The following is a 24,502-nucleotide window of genomic DNA, read 5'->3' on the forward strand; positions in this document are numbered from 1 at the left end:
CAAATCAATGTCAGACACCATACCAGGAAGCTGAGACAACAAGAAGCAGGATAAATGCAAAGAAGGTAAAACTAAAGCAAAACCCACTCTACCTTGGCCCATTATTTTCAAACTACAGAAACTCAAAGGTAAAGAAAATGATCCTGAAAGAAGTCAAAGAAAAATAAAGTTCAGTCCATTTCTTGCCTGGAGGACTTCTCAGACTTTTCATATGCTAATGTACCCTAGGTCTGGTCAAGATGAGAATATAATATCCTCATCCTGTTTTATAAACCACTCTCTCCATTTTTTTTCATGGAGATTATCTTGACATTTCTTTGAACTGTGCTGCCCTGAAGTTTCTTTGGGAACTGTTCTCACATTCAGCCCATGTCTTTAAAAGCACCTACATGTATCAGAACCATAGATCCACCACTGATTTGTTTATCTAACAATTGTGGGTTTTTTAAAAAAATGTTTTATTATGCAATAAGTACTCTTCTAGAAACTGTAAGATAATATGTTAGCAAGCAAAAAATAAAAATAAAAAAACAGCAAAAAAGAAATCGTACCCTTTTTGAGTTAGGTTCTAGAGAGGAAGACAGATAATAAATAATAAGGTTAATAAATAAGTAAATTATATTATATAGGAGAAGGTGATATTCTATGAAAATAAAAGAGAGCGTGAAGATGGGTGAGAGGGATGTGGAAGAAGTGCAAGATGGGATGGCAGTAAGGGAGACGGAGATGGGAAGATAGGGTGGTCAGAGTGGACTTTATTGAGAAGGTAGCATTTAAGCAAAAACTTGGAGATGAGAGAATTAGCCACATAGATATCTGAGGGAAGAGCAGTTCAGAAGGAAGGAATTTCCAATGCTAAGTCTCCAAAAAGCCGGCATAGTGTTTTTAAGAAGTATCCAAGAGATCAGCATACACAGAAAAGATTAAGAGCCATCTTTCACCAATATAGTGAAAGATGAGTTCAATGAATTAAAGGGAGTGGTAGGACATACCATGTTAGTTGTCCTAAGTCATTGAAAAGCCTGTGGCTTTTATCCTAAGGGAAATGGGAGGCCATTGGCATGTTTTGAGTAACACAGTCCGCCTGACTTTTGCAAAGGACTCTTCTGGCTACTATGCTGAGTATAGAATACCAGGGATCAAGGACCACTCTGGATGCTATGTTGAGTATAGAATATAAAAGAGCAAAGTTGGAAGTAATGAAATCAGTTGCAATAATCCTGTGAGAAATGTTGTGGCTCAGACGAGGTTGGTGGCAGTGACAGTGGTAAGAAAGCATACAGTCCTAATTTATTTTGAAGATAGAGCCAACAGGATTTCTTGATGGTGTAGGTGAATGAGAAGATCAAGGACGACTCCAAGTTTTTTTGGTCTGAGCATCTGAGAGAATATCAATCAAGATAGAGGAAACCTAGGAGGGGTGGAAGAGATTCCAGGTGGGAAATCAGGACTTCATTGAAAACTTCACAAGAAGAGGTGCTATGTAGAGAGTTAAAGTTTGGGGCATAGATTCAGTCTAAAAATACAACTTTCAGAAAGGCAAATAGGTGGATGGGATTTTAAATCATGAGAATGGATGAAGTCACTATGGGAGTGAGTATGGAGATTCAAGGGGGAAAAGAAAGAAAGTGAAGAAAGTGAAGCAAAGGAGTAGAGCCTGAGGCCCAAATTAAAAAGAACATGTTCCTCAGGAAGTCGGATCCAGAGCCTTGGCTGGTGGGTGGAAGCAGAGCTGGTGGTGTAGAGAAGTATAAACTTCAGCTCTGGGGACTTGAAGGTGCAGCTAAGAGTTCTCCTGGACCGCAGGATCTGCCTGGAGGTCTGCTTGAGGATTCTGGGGCCATATCTGGGCTTAGCGGCAAAGAAAGTCACAATAGATTAGTGATGTCTGCTACCATGTGGAGCACTGAGGGACAGCATGTAGGGCAGCATTATATACTTGTCATTCTTTTCCTAGGACAGTGATTTTCATTTTTAACCAGTGAGCTGTGAGAATTTTTAGTCAGGGGCACTGACTTCTTTTTCATTAGGTTGTCAGATTTTTAAAAATAACAACAGCCAACACAACAATAGCAATCCAATGTGAATGCATCAAAATTATAGCTATTTTTTGGTCAGATTGGCAAAAAATATATTTTTGGTGTGCTGCAGAAATTTAGTAATTAGTTTATATGTGCCATGAGATAAATCTCTGCCCTACAGGAAAGACTACATGACTAGGAGTAGACAGCAGGGGGTGTTTGGAGAGTTCAGTGAATGTTTTCAACTTGTTGCAAGTCAATTTGTGTGATCTGTAGCAATAGCAATATATAATTTGTTGCTGCAATTATTTCACAAGTGTAAAAGAGATTTTATTACTCTCGAGCCTTTAGCCTATGTTGGACTTAAATGTATAAAAGAGGATCCATGAAAAAACAAAGATTAGAATTCATGGGAAGAGTCCAAACCCAAGGCTTAGTAGAACTTTTAGCTATGGCTCTGTGAGGGGACTGGGCAAATTTGCTCCCCAATGTACAACCATAATGCTAGGAAGATTGACAAATACCACCACTGAGTGCTTTGAAAACCAGCCAAAGGCATACAACAATCCAAGAAGAGTTGATGCTTTAAGAACCACTGACCTTCATGAAGGAAGACTGAGAAACCGGAGTTGTGGCTTTTCCTCATTCACCTCATCCCAGCCGAAGCCTGATGACCATCAGCAGCCTCTCTGCCAATGTTGAAGAGACTCACCCAGTTTGGAGAGGTGGGCCATGCACACGAGCAGCAAAGGGTGAGTGGGGAGAGCCAAGGTCTCCGTCAGCCTAAGGCTGCAGGTGTGGTCAGGGATAGCACATTCCTGGTGGGAGCTCTGTCCATGAACCATGGAGACAGAAGATGGCACAAGCCCTTCACAGAATTCCTAGGTCTGCATGCATAGACGATTCAAAAGGGCCTGGTAGATATTAAAACCCAGGGAGGCTTGAAAACTAACTGACTTTTCAGTGTGCCCCCCACCCACAGCCCCAAAATGTATCCAGCAACAGGGGATAGCAGCCTTACTGGTCGGAGGTATTTGGACACAGCCTGTACAATCATTCACTGACCGATAAGCCATATAGACACAGGAGCAATCTCTAGCAAACCAGGTTTTAAGATAAAATAAAGGACATATATTTAAAATAACAATAACAACCTAGCAGAGACATTAGTGGCCACAGGGGATACATATTTCACAATCTTAGCCCAGGCAAGTTACTAATCAAACAAAACACCAGTACCAACCACCTTCAAGAGAAAAAATTATCAGAATGCAGAGTAGCTACAATATATAATTTAGAATGTCTCATTTTTAAGAAAAAAAAAATTATGAAGCCTGCCTAGACACAAGAAAGTGTGACCTGTACTTACAGGGGGAAAAAGCAGTTAATAGAAACTTTCTTGGTGTTACCAGATATTTGTAGACAAAGGCTTCAAAACAGCTATTACAAATACTTTAAGAATTAAAGCAAACCATATTTAAAGAATTAAAGTGTGAAACAACAGAGCAATAAATAGATTACTAATAAGGATATAGAAATTATTAAAAGCACCAAGTAGAAATTCTGTAGCTGAAGAGTACAGGGTGGGGCAAATGTAGGTTTACAGTTGTTCATATGGAAAATATAATAATATACTAATAATCTCTGTGTTTCACATACTCATAACTGTAAACCGTCTTTTGCCTCACCTGTATAATAACTGTAAAAAAATTAACAAAACAACATGTTCGAGAGAACAAAAGAAAGAATCTATGAACTATGAATCAATAGAAATGATCTAGTCTGAAGTACAGAGAGAAAATAAATTGAAGTAAGATGAACAGAGCCTCAAAAACCTGGGATAAGATCAAGCATAGCAACATTTATGTAATGAGAATCCCATGCAGAGAGAAGAGAAAGGAACAGAAAAATAATTTAAAAACTAATGACCAAAAACTTCCTAAATTTGATTTTTAAAAGTACTAATATACACATCTAAGAAGTTTGAGTAATTCCATATAAGGTAAATATAAGTACATTTACACCTTGACATATAGTCATACTGTATAAACCTAAACCAAAGACAAAATCTTGAAAGCTGCAAGAGAAATATTATACATAGACAAAACATTAGTACAATTACTAACTGGCTTCTCATCTAAAACCATGGAGGCCAGAATGACATATTCAAGGTACAAAAAAAAATATTGTCAAACAAAAATTCTATAGCTAACCAAACTATTCTTCAAAAATTAAGGCAAAAAAAAAAAAAGACATTCTGAGATAAACAAAGACTGAGTAAATTTATTGCTAGCAGATCAATCTTATAAGATATACTGAAGGTGAAAGTCCTTTCTTCAGGAGAAGATACCAGAAGGCAACAAATCCACAAGGAAAAAAATGAAGAGCATTGCAAATAATAAATATTTGGGTTAGTATGAAAAATTCCATAAAGATATTTTCTCATTTTTTTCAACTTTAAAAACTATTATATGAAATAATTATATTAACACTATATTGTTGAGTTTATAACATATATGTAGATTTAATACACATGACAATAATATACAGAGGGAAACATGAAATAAAATTATATTGGAGCATATTTTCCAAAATTAAATTAGCATTAATCTGAAGAAAGCTGTGATGAATTAAAATGTGTATTGCATGCTCTAGAGCAGTTACTAAGAAAATGACACAAAAAAATATAGTAAATCCACAGAAGAATTACAGTGGCATGCTAAAAATACATTTTTTTTTTCAGCTCAACTAAGGCAGTCAAGGAGGAACAGATAGTCAAAAAAAGACAGGAGACCTGTGGAAAATCTAAGGCAGGTATTTGGTAAAAATTTCTATTCTTTTTGCCGTCGTGAGGTTTTAGGAGCGGGAACTAGGTCTGCGAGGAGCAGGGTGGGCTGTAGAACCCGTGGAACCAAAGCACAATGAAAGTGCAAATTCCCCGCTCAAAAAAATATTCAGAGTTTCAAGAAAGTGAAGGTAGGTTATTAAGACAAGCAAAGGCTCCTTTTGAGCACAGGGCCCTGTGTAACTACAAGTTACTCATCCATGAAGCTGGCAAGATGAAATCATATCCAATTATTTACTCTTTCAATAAACCTCTGCCAGGGATCCAGTGCCTTCTGGCTGAGTCTCTCCCTGTTGTCTTTTTTCCCATCCTTGCATTGGGGTTGGTGAAAAGTTTGCTTTTTTCTTTTTCTTTTTCTGTAAGGTAGCTCTAGTAGTACTTAGTTGGCTTTAACTTCCTTCGAAACAGGTTTGTTAGATCGTATTATGACAGCTGTCACATTGGTGTGCATTTTAAAAACCTTATCAAAATTGGTGAATTTTTGTGTAGCCATTTTAATGTTGAAGATGGAAGGAAATAAGCAACATTTTCAGCATATTATGCTTCATTATTTCAAGAAAGGTAAAAACACAATTGAAATGCAAAATAAGATTTGTGCAGTGTATGGAGAAGGTGGAGTGACTGATCGAACATGACAAAAGTGACTTGCAAAGTTTCGTGCTGGAGATTTCTCACTGGACAATGCTCCAGTTGGATAGACCAGTTGAAACTGATACAGATCAAATCGAGACATTAACTGGGAACAATCAATATTATACCATGCAGGAGATAGCTGACATACTCAAAATATCCAAATCAATAAAGTTATTGGTGAAAATGAAATATGTCTTTTACTTTATGAAAAAAGCCATGAGGACATTTTGGCCAACCCAATATCAAAATCTTCAGCATTTGGGAATACCCATCCTTCACAACTAGAAGTCCAAGAGATTGGATTCAAGTTGTCATATCAACATGAGGCAGCTGTGATTACACTTTGCTACAGATTGTTTTGCATTCAAACCTACACTTTCCTTATTTATGCTGACATTATGGTTTTCAAGGGCAGTTGTCCTTGCAAGCAAAGGTGGTATGGCAGTATCAGAGAAGAATATTATTCTCTAATACATAGCTGATATGTTTTAATTTATTCAAATGTGTTTAATATATATATGAAACCCAAGAAGGGTCTATGGGGAATTGTGCTGGAATGAGCAGACCTGCTTGTCAGAGTAGCCATTACTTCCTGGTCCTGTTGTTTGGGGTTCTCATCATTCTTCATAATTAGGTTTTTTGATGGTCATAGAAAGAATTGACTGGGACATAGTTCCCTAGTGTCAAACATACTTGATGGACTTCATGGCCTAAATCAGGCAGGCCAGTTCTCTGCAGGTTTCAACAGGTTTGTGATAAGCTGTTAGCTGGTCTCCTGTGGTCCTTCAGACCACTGTCTTACCTGCCGTTTGGAAAAAAAAGGGAGTATGACAATGAACAGGTTACGAAGTTGTCACCCATATATATTACATATCTTTTAGTTTCAAATCAGAGAAAATCTGGCTCAAAACTAGCTTAATCCAAAAAGAGAATTTGGACTCCCATGTAGCCGAAGAATCCAGAAATATTCCAGTCTTCGGAGCAAGGCTTGATATGGTGCCTCAATTATGTCATCAACATGTCTTTCCATTTTTCTTCTTGGTCTTCTGTGGCATCTTGCTTAATTCTAAAGCTAGGTTCCACCATAGTTCCAGAATGATTTCTCACACCATCTGGATCTTTCTTGTTCTGCATAAATGCTCAGCAAGGAAAGAGTTTCTTTCCTCTCTGAGCCAGGAAGCATTTTTCCCATAACCCCAGCAAATATTTTCTTGTGTCTCACTGTCCTGAATAGCAGGGTTCTCAACAGCATCTTGAGACTTGCACTAGTCATTGTGGCAAGGCCATTGGGATGTGCTGAAACCAACCAGAGTTCTGTTCTCACGCTGAGAGTAAAGTGTGTTTCCTCTAAGCCTGTGGACTACATGCTAGAAGCACCGTTCCTAGATGGAGGGAGAATAGTATGTGCTAAGAGGGTTAAACCAGCAGAAGCCCACTACCCCCACCAATGAGAAACATTGACTATTGTGAAGTCAGTAGCCATCAGGCCCTGAGTTACACACCCCCATGCGACTGTAGAGCCCAGGATGTTGAAGAGAGCTGAGAAGAGGTGCCAAGAACACTGGGCTGCCTCCTACCGTCTAACTCACAGTCCAACATGTGACTAACACCAGTGCGAAGGAAAATCCATTGAATGTGCCCAGTTGTGAATATCCTGGCACTGAACTAGGAGGTAGAGTCCTGGAGAGGTGTTTATTTTCTAAGGTAAAAAAGGTAAGGGGTCAGGCATTTACTGACATTTTTTGATACCCAGTACTAATAATAACCCATAACATCATGCACACTTGGGAAAAATACAGAGAAAAGCAGAAACTGCAAAGATTTGACCTTAACTACTAAGGGGATGTGGGAATGGATTGCTATTAAGATATTCCTTTATTCCACTGACATTTAACAGTGTCTGCTATGACCTGACCCTGACCTAGGAACTGCATGGAACAGGTATAGCTCAGCATAGTGTTTCAGAACACAGGCTTTGGAGTCTTTTAGACCTAGAAATGAACTCCAGCTTTGTCACTCAGCCTCTTCAAGTCTCGATTGCCTCATGTTTGTAGATGAGGACATACCTACTTTAAACAGCTGTTGTAAATCTCAAATGACAAAAATTAAGTAAATTGGAGCACTCACCGAAATGACTGGCACATTCATGTTCACAAGAAATAGTAAACATCTTAATCACAATTATGATTATTAGTTGCTATTATTGTCATGGTTAGACTTGAAAAGGCTAGTAAGCCATAGCTTGTTACTTAGATGCTTGTCTAGGCAAGAAGATGTGAAATGTATACCAGTAATGAGTGTTGGAAACATTGCAGGAAGATGAAATTCTTCTCTGTATTGGGAGCTGAGAAGCCTCAGCAATAGACATTTTACATGCAGAAGCTAGTGGGGTTGTGTTTAACTTAAGGTTATATCTTTTGCGTCTTTCCTCTTATGTCTTTAAAAAAAAACAAATCTTAAGTGTCAACAGAAAGGCTGCAAGAGAAAGCTACGTGGGTAGCACTGACACGTGTATAAGAGGGCATTCTCTCCGGAGAGTGAGTTGCCAGAGTTTCTACTGCTCTGTCCTGTCTCCCAGGGGAGATGGGATTGCTGTGGTTTGTCCACATGGCCAAAAGGGTGGCTGCTTGATTCATAGCTTTGTTGGGGCTATTAGATTATACTCCCAAAGGCATTTGATAATCTGTTTAACTGAGCATGCTCATTTGTCTTGTTTGCTGACTACTTAGCAGATGGATTTGTGATTTTGGTAATTACTATATTAACATTAATAAGACATGATATCTTTTATTAATTAGTACTTTGTGTGGTTTGTTTTTCCAAATAGCAAAAACTAGATGACTTAATGAGTCACGAGGGTGAGTTTTGCAAAATAAGCATTTGGAAGTTATTCATTCTAGAATGGCTTTCCTCTCTCAATTTTTTACTCAAGAACAGAGACCAGAGTCATTGTCTGTACTCTGCACCCTAGAAAGGGCTCATGGTTCTGCTCAGCCAGAAACTCTTTCATTTTGGGGAAGTGCTCATTTACACATTTTCAGTTTACTTCTCTCCAAAGAGGTTTTGGTATTCAAAGGATAAAATACTTTCAGAGACTCCAAGTTAATGCATAAGGAAATTTTTCTAATAGAATTAAATGTTTTTCAGAGGTAGATGAGTACTGCTGATGTATCCACTCCCCACCACACACACACACACACACACACACACACACACACACACACACACACAGCATGATAGGACACACAGTGGGCAAACTGCTGGGAGCAGGTTGTAGAAATTTCATCCTGCTCCGTGGCTTTCCTCTGTGTGGACAGCCCCTTCCTTTGTACACACAGGCAGCAGCAAGCCATCATGAAAAGCCATTTTATAGCAGGGATTGGCAGTCATGCAGTTATGTAGCAAAGAACAGCATCTTTTCTGAGGTAAATCAGTCGGAAAGTACTTCTGAACAAAGCAATCAGGTGGCATGTTGTTACTGCCCTCTCTGAAGAATTCATTTAATGACTCCTAGAAGGGTCTGGTTTCTTTTCAGGAACCAGATGCCCACGGTGCTTTGAACTGCCCGCACACCCTATATTGACAGCTTCAACAAGCGTTTTCTGAGCACCCACTGTGTGCCTCCCAGTGTATTAGGCCTGGCGAAGGCTTCATAGTGCTTGCTGCAGACAGCTTGTGCCGAGAGGGGTTTCTAGCCTATGTTGCCGATTATTACAGAAGCCGGCATGCTGCTGTCTTGCTTTTGCATGAAACTTAAGCCAGCAAATAGGCCCAAAGGAAGAGACTGCTAATCTCTGTCCAACCACCTTTTCAGGAACTCCATAAATCCTAATCATTACTACTATTAACTTTCATTTATTAGGTGCTGATTATGAGCCACACATTATACTAAGTATTTTAAATACATTGTCTCACTCTTCACAAGAAATCTGTTGGTAATTATTTATATTTATGAGCCCATTTTATAGATGAAATTTATAACTAAGATGTTACATAACTTAGCAAAGATCCCTTGGCTATTAAGGGACAGACCTGTGTCAGAAGCTGCCATTGTATGCAAAGTGGACTAATTTAATTTTTAAAAGCAATGTTTAATTCAACTATTTTTTAAATCTTATTACAAGCCACAAAATTGGGACTCCTGACCTCTCTCAGAGTTGGTGTCCTGGCATAGTCTACAGGTTAAACATTGGGCCTTCTACCTGACCACATAACAAGAATCTGGAGATATTGGGTTGCTGACCATGGAGACACCACTGCAGACTGTGTCAGTTGGGACAGGCGAATCTTTCAGTGACAGCTCATTAAAAGGCTGTGCGAACACAGCTGGCCACTGCCCTGCAGACGTGGGCATAGGTCTAGGAGAACGTGAGGATGGCCACAGCACTTCTCAGCTGGGCAGTCTGTGGCTCTGGCTCTATCCCTGTTGCCTGGGCAACCTCTCTTAGAATGTGAGAAACTCACTTTCTCTTTCTCCATGTCGATCCATGGGAGGGACTGAAAGATGGAGCTGTACGTCTTCTGTTAGCCACTCCCACTCCTAGCTGAGGCACAGAAGCAATGTTTTGGGAAACCACACCATTGTTGCCCAGTGAGATTCAAGACCACCCAGCTTCTCTCATGTGGCTCTGAAATCAGAGGGGAGAAAGAACACTTCCCTGGACCCCAGCAGCATTTTCTACTCCTTTTTTTCCCCTAATAGTAATATTCTATAGTAATTGTCTTTCTTTGTCCTGTTAGTGCTGGAGGACATGGTGAGAAGGCCATGCTGCAGAGTGATTGTGAACCTGGGTAGGGAAATCAGTCTTGGGTTCAAACCTTGGCTTCACCATTTGCTAACTATGTCTTTGGGCAAGTTATTTAACCCCTCTTAATGTTTTTCCTTATCTATGAAATGGAAATGCTCATCTATGGATTTTGCATATGATGATTTCCATTCATTGATTCAGGAGCTCCTCATGTGGCAGGCATGCAGTGAGATGCTAGGGAACAACTGGGAATAAGGAGGCCTAGTGGCAGCCAGCCTTCACTGAGGCCAAATCTGGCAGGAAAGGTACATAACTCACTACAGGTCACTACAGGTATGGAGTTACAAAAGAGGTTGAATGAATCACGGAAAGCAAACAAAAAAAGTTATCTGACCTGATTTAGGTGGAATTGGAGGTGAGCCTCCCCAGAAAAAGATATTAAAGATTTGAAGGAAAGTTCAAGTTACCCAGGTAAAGAGTGGAAGAGATGTGATTGCAAGGGAACATATTTGGAGGTCTGTAGAAACATAGGAAGAACCATACGTGTTTACATGTAGATGAGACCAGGCCATTTTAGAGAGGTGCAGAGTGTACAACATGAGGTCGAGGGAACAGCAAGGATTGATAAAGTCTTAAGAGGGTCTTTCTTGTGAACTCTGTTAAGACATTTGGACTTTATCCTAAAGGAGATGGAAAGTTTTTAAAGAATTTAAATGGAGCGATGTGTGGAGGAGTTGTGAGGATTAAATAAAATAATGTACACAAAGGCTTAGCATAGTGTTAGTACCAAGTCACTGCTCGAAAAAGATACATGCTATCATCATCTTCTTCCTCTTCTTTGACTTCTTACTCTAAGTATTATCAATTTTAGTTAAAAGACACAAACTCTGCTGTGTACTACAGAAAATGACATAGGTAGTTTGTTATAAAGCAAATATTAATTCAGAAAGGCCAGTAAGACCATCTTTGACAAAAGACAGAAGACATGGGAAGCCCAGAGGCAAATTTCTCTTCATCTCTGCTCTCCTTCCTGTTTCTCTGCTCCTCTGCCTTGCTGCCTCCTCAGTGAATTCACATGCTTCTTAAGCAGTGAAGTCATCATTCTTCCTGGCAGTTCTGTCATTTTCATAATGGTTTCTTTGCCAGAGCCTAAATACAAAAATGCAGGTGGACCGGATGATATGTTTTTCAAGAGCAGGCGGGGAGGGGGTGGCATTCTAAAGCACAGAATTTGAGAGAGCACCTGTGAAAAGCACAGGTAGGTGGCCAAATGACATGGCTTTGTGTGTGTTTGAGGTGAATAACCTCTGTTTTGACTGAGAGGAGGTGTTACATTGCTTGGTGCTTTACTCGTAAATAATCTGCATCCTTGGGTAGCAAATGTAATGACAGGGCTCAGGAAAAGGTGAGGAAAGAAGAACCTAAGAGTTCTAAGATCATTTGGCTGTTCACTTTCCTTCTCCTCTGATCTTGCTATGTCTGGGCTATGAACTAAGATTGAGCTAAAGAACAGAAGTGGTTGATGTTGGCAGTCGCTGTATTAGGGACAATATGAACTGGGAGCCAAGAGAAAGATGATTAATTTGTAACCCTCCTCATTCATAAAAGAGTGTGAAGGGGCCAAGTCAATTAGGTTTTGAATTGTATATCCTTGGGAATAACTTTGAACCTCTCTCTTATGTAAGGATTCTTATCTGTAAAATGAATTTTTTAATTGCATGCAGAATAATTGATAGACACCAGTGAGCAGGACACTTTTTGGGCGAGTAGCTCCGAGGAATGTAGTACTGTACTAGCAATGACCCTAACCTGAGGCACCTACTCGCACTTGGTGAGAAAAACACAAACACAGATAATGACATCTAGGACAGTATACAGCTCAAAGGATGACAAGGACAAAAGAGAGTCAATACAATTTAGCTGTGGGACATGGGCTTGTAATCAGACAAATCTGGCTTAAATCACTGGCTTTGTCACATACTAGCTGCGTGCATTCACTCACTCCTTCCTTATACTTGGATGCCAGTCAAATGTCAAATATTAGACTTGGCTGTGGGTGTGCGACAGCAACCACTACAGAGAAAGAAGAGAGGAAGCAACTTGCTTTATTTCTCTGTTGCTCTCTGCCAAGTGTGCATCCTTGTAACCGTCTGATTAACTACATATGTAATGAGACCACACTACCCCCTCAGAGAGGGAGAACATTCTCTGAATGGTCAAAAAAAAAAAAATAGGTGACATCTGGTTAGAATTTCCTTTTGTATTCTTCTGAGTTGGAAAGAATTTGAAAAACTCAAATACCTTTTGAAAATATTAACCCTTTGCATCTTTCTCTTGTGGATAATGTGGTGATTGTAACAGATATTTGAGGACCAACTATGGGCCAAATGCTATAGAAACCATCTCAATGGGAAAAATTATTGATTGCCATTAAAAATGTTATATTAATACACTGTCTTCAACGAGCTTTCAATGGGGAAAGCATGGTTGGCCCCAGAGTGAAAGTCATGTGTCTGAAAAGTTCAATTTCTAAAAGCAGGACTTCAGCACCATGCCTAGAAGGGTGAAGGGCATTCGGGGTAGTGAGGTGTAAGTTTTCCTAAAAGAATTTGATTTTGATTGCAAAAAAAGGGGTGAGAAGAGAAATATGTAATAAGAGTGTTGAGATGGAGGTTTCCTTTGCTCTGGTTTTCTGTTAATTGTTTTTAAATACTCACAAGGAGATGGCAAGCACAAGAATTTGGGAAGAGGGGAAGAAGTCAACAGAAGTTGCTTTTTGCTATAGTGGTTCAAAATATAGTATAACATGTGGACCAAGGAAAATGGTATCCTGGCAGGAAACAAAGGGCACCTACTCCATGAGTTAGTCATTAAGGAAGTATAATGACTAGTGTGGATTCCTTCTCTCAGTCTATACCTGGAGGGGACAACTAAACTCAGGGTAGAGGAATAGCAGCTTCGTGACTTAGCTTCAATGTCTACAGTGCTGAAATATCACACAGTAAAGTTGTCATTTAAAAATAGTAATGGGGGAGGAAGTATGTATAGTGTGTGTGTGTGTGTGTGTAGGTAGGGAGGGAGGATGAATTCTTTAGTTTGATGGGATGGGAGGGGCAGAGATGAATGAGGGAGGGCTAGGTATACAAAGCACTGTGGGAAGAATGTTTTCAGATGAATGCCAAGATAAGCAATTTGGATTTTTCTTGAAGTACAAAGAAGAGACAGTGGCGAATTCTAAGTAGAATAGCATGATTTGATTCACAGTTGTAAAAATGCTTTTCTCTAGCTAGCTGACAAAGTATGGATTTCAAGGAGCAACAATAGAAGGAGGAAAAGGGATGGAGGTGGTGATGGTGGCTTGGACCAGAGTGGTGGCAGTGAGAATAGATAAGGACATACCTGAGACCTATGTAGAAAGTAGGATCTGCTGATAAAATAGATATGGTGGAAGAGAAAAGAGGAAAGTGCTGCCTCAGATATTAGTTCATTGTAACTGGGCCATCCAGATGAAAATGGTCTTTGTGGAAGCCACTGTTGATTCTAGTGCTAAGAGTGGTGGAGTAGTCAAGAAGATACTTTTGAGCTAGAGAGGGCCTTTAAGTATCTTGGCCCCTAACTGTATTAGTACACAAGATATACCAGTTCCTACAAGCTCTCTTTGGAACTTGCATCTGGGATAGTAAACCTGCTTTCTGCATCATCATGTAGCCAAAGAAGATGGCTTTGTTCATAAAAGCCAATCCTATAATACTGCCTTTGCCCATTGTCCTCATCCACTGGTTTTCATCCTTAGATTAGAGTCAACCTGGTCAACAGCATCTATTTGCAACAACAACAGTTTCACTACCTTATTTAGCTGCCTAATTGGTTCCCAAATGAGGAGTACTGTGTTTTTTATCCAAGGTCAGGAATCCATGTATGCAGAGGGCTGACTTAAGTTACACACAGATTTTCCACTGCATGGTGGGTCAGCGTCCCTAACCTAGACATTGTTCAAGGGTCAACTATACTTTGTTTAGTAGTTTGTGACATGAGATTAAATTTGGAGATCATTGTGAATATATTCCAATGCTGGAGGTCAACAGATTTTAGAAATGCACCTAGAAAAACATACAGATCATTTACTTTTGGATGTGACCTTTATACAGGTGATAATGAGGTACCAGGATGCAGTCCACTGGGACAGTTGTGTCAACTGTCACCACTGCTTCCTAGAGGACCCCATGGGTGGTCTCCTCTGAGCCCATGTCACACAAGCTTGATGAATAAAAACCATGTGGCTTCTTTTGCATTTTATGTTGCTCACGATGGAAGGTCCTCTTTAGGGGACAAAGAAAATATACTGAAATAAATCTTTCCAAGTATTGTAACATTCAAAATGTCAATATTGGTTTAAAATGATTGCATCATTTTCTGAAATAATGATTTGTATGAGGAATGTCATGAATCATAATTAATTTACATATGCATTAAAGTTCACTTTCAAGGAAACCCTCTTTTCTCTTTCAAACATTAGAAATTAAATATTTATACTTGTTGTGATTTCATATATACATAGTTAATATTGCTTCTCAAAGCCACCTGCTCTCCACTGCATGTCATTTTCTCTGCTGATTCTTTATAACCCATAGATTTGGGGTTAGGTTGGCCCCAACTGAAAATCCTCCCAAAGACATTGAAAATGGAGAGTGGAAATTGTGAGCTAATTCCATTTCCGCAGAACATAGAAGCAAACGAGGCATAAATAGTCCCCTGGCTTTTATGGATCTCACCTTACAGTTTAATTCATTAAAGGATTTTGGGTTTAGCTTTTAGGCCTTGAACTTGAATTACTGAGTGGTAACCAAAATAATATTTATTGTGTTCATTTGATATTATGGCCTAGTTCCTGCAGCTCTCCATGTCTCAATTCAATGTTCATCTTTTCAAAATAGAGATAATCATACAAGTCAAGGACCATGTTCTGTGTGGGGTCTCTGGGTAAAGGTAAATAGAAGATTGGGAGGCTAAAAGAGTTATTTTAATGCAACAGATTTAGGAAACTCATTGAAAACCAGGAAATCAGGAAACACAGAGACATAAGTTGCAAAGAAAAGTTCAGTCTTCCTGAAAATACATTGGCTTCTATTTGTTTCCATTGTTACTAAGCAGCGATCTTTCTTCAATGTTTTCTGCCTTGCAGACAGGGCTAGTTTGAAATTTTGGGCTAAAGTGACCGGTCACTCTAATGACAGACAGTCAACCTCCCTGTCCTTCTCAAACACAGGGGCCCACCTCCTGGCCACTTGCATATGAAGAATTTTTCTAAAATACCCATCCTTTTTTCCCTCTGCCTTCTCCCAACAACCTAAACAATGATAACAAGAACAAGCATTTCTTTATTGTTATTTTGTTTTAACTGGGCTCTCTCAACACTTCTGAATAGAAAAGTAGACATTTTTAGCCAAATTTAGACTCAGTCTTGCCTCCAAAACAGCTTAACTTCATGAGCAGTCTCTCCATAGGACAATTGCATTTTAAAAATGGCCTGAAATGAAGCATTACACAGGTATCTAATGACAGAGCTGAGTATGTGATATTTTTAGCAACATTTTCTGCACATTAAGTCATAGTTTTCTGGACACAGATAAGATTTAAACATTCCAATATATAACCCGCAAAAAAGCATGGAACCTGTCTGTCTCTTTTCCTCTGATATTTCTGTTCCACATTAGTACTTGGAACATTGGGGGACTTATTAAGTGTTATGAATGAGTGTTTGTTGAGAATGAGTGAGTGAATGAATGAGTAAATGAACAAATAAAGATGGAGTTGAAAGAACAAAAGAGCCCTGGCCAGGTTGCTCGGTTGGTTGGAGCATCACCCCTGATACCAGAAGGTTGTGGGTTCAATTTCAATCAGGGCACATACCTAGGTTGCAGGTTTAATCCCCAGATGGAGTGTGTATGTTTCCTTCTCATCTCTCTCTCTCTCTTCCTTCCTCTCTCTCCAAAATTAATAAACATATCCTTGAGTGAAGATTTTTAAAAAAGAAAGAACAAAGGAGATTGTGGACTGTATCACCTCTTTGCAGATGTGCACAATACCTCAACATCTGTTCCCTATCCTTGCTCTCAGCCATTGAAAATATTGGTTTTCTCCCTTTCACTCTTAATGTGTAGAAGTCCTACTCACTTTCTAAAAAATCCCTGCATTCAGGAAGTGACCACTGATTCCTCAGATGTTAAGAGCACTCTCCTTAAGATATCTTGTACATTACCTCTGTGAGCAAACCCTGAGTGCAGAGAGTGTACCTTTATCCTTTATTCGTTGCATACACCCAGCCATTCTAGGTGTGCTACCCATTCTAGGTGCTCAACAAACACTTATGAACTGATAAATATGCAAAGAAGGTGGCTGCATATAAAAGAAAATAGGACCTAGACATGGCCAGGTCAGGAGAGGAGTCATTTAGGCTCATTATCAGGAAAAACAAGTAATAAGAACTTGTGATATTGTAGCATAAGTCTTCTCCTTATAAAATAAGAAATATATCTTTGGTCTTCATCTCCATTGCTAGCACAGAGCTCTTAAACCCTTGGAATTTTTTAAGTAAAGAGAGCCATAAAGGTCTTTTACTGTGTTAATGAGGTGACTTTTGAACTGCACCTGAGGATCGGGGGTTGTTGCCAGTGGAGCCAAGTATGTGATTAGACAGCTTGAACTTCCAGTCTCCTCTCCTCTACCTCTGGAGAGAGAAGAGGACAGAAGCAAGAGATTGATTTCAATCACCAATGGCCGATGACTTAATCAATCATGCCTTTGTAATGAAACTTCTGTAAAAAAACCCAAAAGAACATGGTTTGGAGAGCTTCCTGGTTGGTAAACACATGGAGATTTGGGGAGAGTGGCTCAGTTGGAGAGGGCATGGAAGCTCTACACCTTTGCCCTATTCTTTGCCCTCTGTGTCTCTCCTATGGCTGTTTCCAAGTTATAATCTTTTACAATAAACCAGCTGTCCAGTAAATAAGATGCTTCTCTGAATTCTGTGAGCTGCTCGAGAAAAATTAATAGAACTTTATGAGGGGTCTTTGGAATCTCCAATGTCCAGATTGGTCAGAGGCCCAGGTGACAACCTAGACTTGCAATTGGCCTCTGAGGTGGGCGGAGGGGCAAAGCAATCTTGTAGGTTAAGCCCTTAAACTGTGGAATCTGATGCTTCTCTAGGAAGACAGTGTCAGTATTGAGTTGAATTGTAGAACACCCAGCTAGTGTCCAAGAATTCTTGGTGTGAGGAAACTCTTTACCCCCTCCACACACAAGTTGGAATGAGTCCCAGAACATTTCAGAACTGTTAATACAAAGGCAATGGTCTCCCATAGCAGTGGCAATGTTATTTGTATATTGTTGATTAAACAATTAGTTAGGGAATAATTGATTATAAGCTACTATGCTGAGAACAAATTAATTGCCAATCAAAGCAGAAGGAGTCCATGTCCTCCTGGAATTTGGTATATAGTGAGCAAGGGAGAGAGATAGTAATCAAATAGTCAGACAAATAAATGCATAAGTGCCCAACTGTGATTTATTTTGAAAACCAAGAAAGCATCTGCCATATGTAATCTGGGCCATAAGGAAACAATTCTTGAGTATAATATAAGGGATGAAGTAGAGTTAATGATGTGAAAAGGGGTGGTAAAACATTTTAGATTGAGAACAACCTATGCAAAGGTACTGTGGCAGGCAGAGGGATATGGAGTGTGGTGCATTCAGTAACTTGAAAGAAGACTATGTAATTGATGTACAGTTTTCAGAAGAGTATTAGAAGATATTACTGGAGAAGTATGCAGGGACCAGACCATGCTGGGCTTTGGGAACATGTTAATGATTTTATACTTTAAAAGAAGCATAAGAAACTAATAAGAAGCATAGGACATCTTTATGGCTCTCATCCTCAAGGATAACACAATCCAACTGTATAATACAACATCATTGTTTTAGTCAGCTCAACGGTCACAATAAAATACCATAAACTGGGTGGCATAAGCAACACATTTATTACTTGCAGTTCTGGAAACTGAAAGTCCAAGATCAGGATGCTGGTGTGATCAGGTTCTGGTGAGAACCCTCTTCCAGGCTTGTAGACAGCTATCTTCTCACACTGTTCTCATGTGGTGGGCACAGTGTGAACTCCTCTCTCCTTCTTCTTCTTCTTCTTTTTTTTAATGTACTTTATTTATTATGCTGCCACAGTTGTCCCAATTTCATTTCCCTTTGTTCCCCTCCACCCAGTGACACCCTTCCCTCCAGTTGTCCCCCCCCCCACTTAGTCCATGCCCATTGGTTGTGCATATAGTTCTTCTCAACATCTTCATGTCTACCCCACTCCCTCCTACTATGCTTCTTAATTTCTGCACCATCTCCCTCTGTTTCGCCCCTTCCCCATCCCTGCTGACTTCCCTCCATAATGTTACCCATACCTATAATTCTTTTCCCACTCTTGTTGCCTACTTAGTTTGCCTTTGTTTTGATTCCCTAGCTTCTGTTGTTGCTTGTTGTGATACAGTCTTCATTTTAATGTTCATAGTTTTGATACTCTTTCTCCTAAACAAGTCCCTTTAACATTTCATATAACAGTGGTTTGGATCTAATGAACTCCTTCAGTTTTACTTTGTCCTAGAAGCACTTTCTCTGCCCTTCTATTCTGAATGACAGTTTCGCTGGATAGAGTAATTGTGGTTGTAACATTTTTTTTTTCATTACTTTGAATATTTCTTGTGAGTCCCTTCTTGCCTGCAGAGTTTCTTTTGAGAAATCAACTGATAGTCTTATTGGGACCCCTTTGTATGTAATTCTCTTCTTCTCTCTTGCTGATTTTAAGATTCTCTATAATTTTTGACATTTTGATCATAATGTGTCTTGGTGTGGTTCTCCTTGGGTCCAGTTATTTTGGAACTCTGTGCTTCCTGGACCTGTAAGTCTATTTCCTTCCCCAAGTTAGGGAAGTTCTGCTTCATTATTTTTTCACATAATTTTTCAATTTCTAGTTCTTCTTCACCTTCTGGCAACCATATAACTCGGCTGTTGGCCTGCTTATAGCTGTCTCATAGGTTTTTGATCCTCTTCTTATTTTCATTTCCTCTTTCTGCACTGGTTGACTGTTTGTTCCTTCCCTATGTTCTGATTTGTTGATTTGATCCCTGGTTTTCTTTCTCTCACCACTAGTTTCATATGTGTTTTTGTTCATTTCACCAGGACTAGCCTTCATTCTTTCCCTGTCTTGTTTAAGATCTACTGTTAGGTCTGTAAGCATTCTTATAACCAAAGCTCTGAACTGAGCCTCAGAAAGATTTCCTATCTGCTGCTTCATTAGACTAGATATTTGCTGGCTGGTCAGCTGCATGACCAGGATCTCTATCATGATCTGTGACATCCTAACAGTTTTGTGTTTACCTTTGCTTCCTCTGTGGGGCTGCCACACCTCCTAAGCTATAGGGGGTGGAGTGCCATGCACTTGTCATACCAGGTGACCCTTCTCATCACACTGTGGTACTTTGTGTGGGGGCAGGGGTCCAAGATGGATTTCTGTCATTCACACTCTGCTGAGAGACCAGGAGCCTCCTCCTCCATCCCCATGCCCTCTGATCCTCACAGTCTGAGGCAATGGTGTCTGCCTTCCCCAGCACTGGAATCACAAGCTGATGGGTTTTGGTCTGCAGCTGGGTGTGCTCCCCAGGCGCTGCTTGCCTCCCCTTAAATAAGGGTGTCAGTGCTTAGCACAGTCCCACTGCTATAGGCACAGCTGCTGCTGCCAGCACAGCTTGAGCTCTCCACCCTGGCTTTGCCCCTCCTACCCGTCTGGACAAATACCACTTCTTTATAACTTTGCATGTTGGACTTCCATGTAGCTTTATTTTCTGGAACTTCTGGTTATTTCTGGTTTTGCAGTAGCTGTATTCCTTCTTAGTTGTGGAGAGAGACACAGCATGTCTGTCTAGGCCTCCATCTTGGCCGGAAGTCTTTCCTTCTTCTTATAAGCACACTAAACCCATCATGGGGGCCCTACTCTCATGACCTCATCTAAACCTAATCACCTCCAAAGGCCCTTCTCCAAATACAATCACATAGGGAGTTAGGGCTTTAACATATGAATGGGGTGGGGTTTACAAACATTCAGTCCATAACAGCAACATATTATTTATAGCAATATCGTTGAATATCTAGTGACAGGCAATATCTTCCCTACATCACCATGAAGAAGGTTACTAGTCTCATCATGCTTTTACAGAAAAGGCAACTGATGTTCATAGATCAGGACCAGGACTGGAGTGAAGCAAGCTAGGATTGAGATCCTGCCTTGCAAGGTCATGCCACAACCCTGAGAGGGAGCACTTTAAATTTCATGCACGGGGCACCTCGCTCGTCTTGCCCTGTCTCAGATCTGGATTAAGGAACATGTCCTGGATTACTCTGCAGTTCATAAATGATCAAAGCAGGTTTTGAACTGAGAGCTGTAGAGCTCTTTAAATTATTTTCTATCTCAAAAATTGTCTAAAGTTTCCAGTGAACACTCTGGTGCCCTCCTCATTTGGGGGCTCCCATAAAAATGACATTATTTGTGATGAAAGATTAAATTAGGCTTCACAGAAGAAAATAGATGGACTCAATTGTAATGAATTCAGAGAATGAAAACTGATAAAATATAGGGTTCATCCCATAGAACAGACTGTCTCAACATTATTCAGAAGATGAGAAAGAATGAGTCAAATATTTAAAAAGTAAACAGGTTTTTTCCATTAATGTTAATGAAAATTAAATCTGCTAGCTGCAATTAAATAAATGGATGTGAATCAGATATGAAAACTACTAAAGAAATTAGCCATCGGGTAGTCCTTAATCTGTTTGGGCTTTTTTTTTTTTTTTTTTTTCTGGAATGGTGGAAATGTAATCTGTTATCAGCACAGGTGTGATTAAATTATTAATAATACTGTGCAAGGCCACCTCAAAACCAGAGCTTGGGGACTTTTAAATCTATTCTAATTGAAACAGAGAATCAGCAGACTGGAAAGGACCCTGACTCTTCTCAAGATATGTCACAGCATGTGACACAGAGGACACGTGGGGTTTGCAACACAGTGGCAGCTGCAAGCTGACCTTTTGGCAAATTTAATCTACAAATGGGCTCCTGTTTAAGGTACTTAATGCCTTCCATGATTAAGGAGGTTTGCTTTTATATTTTGGGGAACCTAGTTAAAAACATATCATGCCAGAGTATTGTGCAGACTGTCCAACTAACAGGAAGATTAAGGATGCAAATAAATCAGATTTTTAAATGATTTTACTGACCTCTTAAGAGGATAGTAATACATGCATAATAGTGAGGAAAATGCTCCCAGATCATCAAGATCAGAAAAGGGTCACATTGTCATTCCTTCAAGTGTCCTGAGGTTAGAATAAAAATCCAGGAACACCCCAGAAGCTAATGAATTCAAGAACTACTCCACTTAATACTAAGTCACTCATTTCCTCTGGTTTCCATGGGGGTAGGACATCATACTCTAAGAGAATGAATGAGTTCCTCATGGGACCCCGAGTAAGTCACTTAATCTCTCAATGTAAATTTTTGATTGTGGGAATAGTTGGTGGTTAGAAACAGCTGGGGTCACTGACCCTGCTTTTTTCTGTGACCTGCCACTGCCCTCTCTTACCCCCAAGGGAACCCTTCTCCCACTATTACGTCTCATGGGCCATCTGCTTTTTCTTTGGTGACTGTCTTCGGGAGCTAAACTGAAGGATCTTAAAGTAAACTTAGAAGATTAATAGCACAAGTTTCACATTGGGGCGGGGGCTGGGGGACCTGGAATTGAATCCCAGGTCTGGTACTCACTAGTTTGTGCCCCTGGGTAATTCCTCTACACTCTAGGTTACCAGCATCTTTGACTACAATGTGGGAACAATGAAATGACTCTTATCGGCAGAGATGTCCATAATTCATGGAGTCCTGATTGTGTTAGTAATTGTTTCTCAGAGACTTTGTGCCAAAAAAAGTAGCCAACAGATCCTTTCTTGTATAGTCAGGTCCCAACAACCTAATACATATTTACATACAAAGTATTTAGTAGAATGTTGGAAACATAGATATTGAGAGGAAAAATATTTTAACTTAATGTTTAAGTAACCACAAGAGCTTGTTAATGCGATGTGTGTGCCTGTGGAGCACTACACAATTTCTTGACTCTCGGAATCTGATTTGCTCTTCCATGTGGATTTTCCCACAATACTTGGTTTTAATCACAGCAACCACTGACAACAACCAAGCTTTGCGAGGATATGACACATCGCACAATCTCCTGTTGAAACTATGATCTGCTTCAAGCTAATAGTTTTCATGGTGTCTGAAAGGTGTGTTTTCCTCCAAAATTTAAAGTCCGCCACTGCACCCTTGTGAGTTTGCTGCCGTGCCTTGGGGTACCTCATGTCCCCTTGGATACCATGGTTTTAGAGATCATATTGTTTGATTTTAGAGGACAAAAAATGACTTAGGGCAAGTTCATAAAATGCTACCCAGTGCTGTTTGCTCTACAGATTTGCTCTGTGATCACATAGGGAATTGAATGTTGCGAACACCTGATTGTTCAGTTTGAATGCTCAACAAACTGCTGCACACTATGGGGATGAAACGTGTGTCCGCAGGAACCTCACAATGAGGTTGGACAGACAGGATAAACACAGATGCAGCAACAGTGAACACCTTGCAATTGCTAATATTTAAAGTCGGAGGATTTCAAAGGAGTGGAAAGTGAAGGAGGTGTGGAAGGAGAAAGGAACTGAGATGGACTTTGACAACCCAGCAACATTAGATAGGGCCAGGGAGAAAGGGGCTCCCCCCAAGTAAGGGAAGTTGGCACTCACGAGTCTGGTACTTCAAACACAACAACCAGGGGACTGGCTTCTGCAAGAGCGTTTAGACTCTCTTTGCCCTTAGTGCCTTCTCCAGCTTTGTGAAGACAAGACAGCATATACATGCTGCTGTAGACTTGGCCCTTGTGGAATGACATCAATTCCGTGAACATTCTTTGCTTATTTGCTACATGAAAATCCCTGTAATAGGAACATAAGCCAATCTTTTCCAATAATATGGAAAACTCTCATTTTAACTATTGTCCTGGAGAAACTCAGAGAAAGTGCTGCTTGAGCAGGGACTTCAGAAAAGGGCAGGTAAATGGCTTAAAATATAGTCACGTAGTCTACCAACTCACTGGCACAAAAGACAGCTTCATTTCCAGTTTTTAACTTCCAGTTAAACTGATAGCCCAAGATGCAGTCTTGCAGATTCATGGTAATCCAATGACTTTCAGATTTAAACTGATAATTTAGGACTTAAGCATTCAATCACACACACCCCCAAGCCTCTTTAACCTTTCTCCTATATACCAAAATGACGCCCCTTGTGCCATCCTCTGTGTTCATGGGAATCACTGGAGGAATACATTACCTTTTCTGGTCTTCCACATGGGCCTCTATCCTTGTAGCACCCCCTTCAGGGTATAACTCATCTTGCCCCTGACTCCAGAGTTATCCCCAACCGACATTAGGCAGCTTGACCTACCCAGGTGTTACTCTCCTACCCTCTAGGGGAAATTTACCTTCACTGACTGGCCTATCTCTATGGTTCTTCCTTCATGTGAATTGTCCTTTTTGTTTTAACCTATTGTGTGAGGTATAATCGGGCATTAAAAATTTGCTAGTTTAAAAATATTGTTAATCCTCACCTGAGGGTATGTTTATTAATTTTAGAGAGATAAGAAGAGGGAGAGAGAGAGAGAAGCATCCATGTGAAAGAGAAACACTGATAGGGGATCGAACACACAGCCTAGGTATGTGCCCTGACTGGGAAATGAACCTGCAACCTTTTGGTGTATGGGGTAATGCTCCAACCAACTGAGCCAAATGACAAGGGCTAAATTTTTTTATTGATTGATTTTTCTTTTTTTTTAGAAAGAGAGAGGAAAGGAAGAGAGAGACAGAGGGGGAGAGAGAGAGAGAGAGAGAGAGAGAGAGAGAGAGAGAGAGAGAGAGAGAGAGACGTTGATTTGTTATTCCACTTATCGATGCATTCACTGGTTGCTGCTTGTATGTGTCCTGACCAGAGATCAAACCCACAACCTTGACGTATCAGGATGACATGGTACCGGGCCAAGGCCAAAATTTTGCCACTTATAAATGCACAGTTCAGTAAGATTTGACAAGGGCAGACAATTTGTAACCCTCATCAC

The 24,502-nt window shown here is 40.1% G+C and overlaps 1 protein-coding gene across 3 annotated transcripts in view; it reads left to right on the forward strand.

The window, feature by feature from the left end:
* PPP2R2B (protein phosphatase 2 regulatory subunit Bbeta) overlaps positions 1–24,502 on the forward strand; it is a 431,926-nt gene that overhangs the window by 117,870 nt on the left and 289,554 nt on the right. The gene's annotated exons all lie outside the window — the stretch shown is intronic.

This window comes from Furipterus horrens, unplaced genomic scaffold (assembly GCF_987537825.1).
Source record: "Furipterus horrens unplaced genomic scaffold, mFurHor1.1.pri manual_scaffold_10, whole genome shotgun sequence".
Taxonomy (NCBI): Eukaryota; Metazoa; Chordata; class Mammalia; order Chiroptera; family Furipteridae; genus Furipterus; species Furipterus horrens.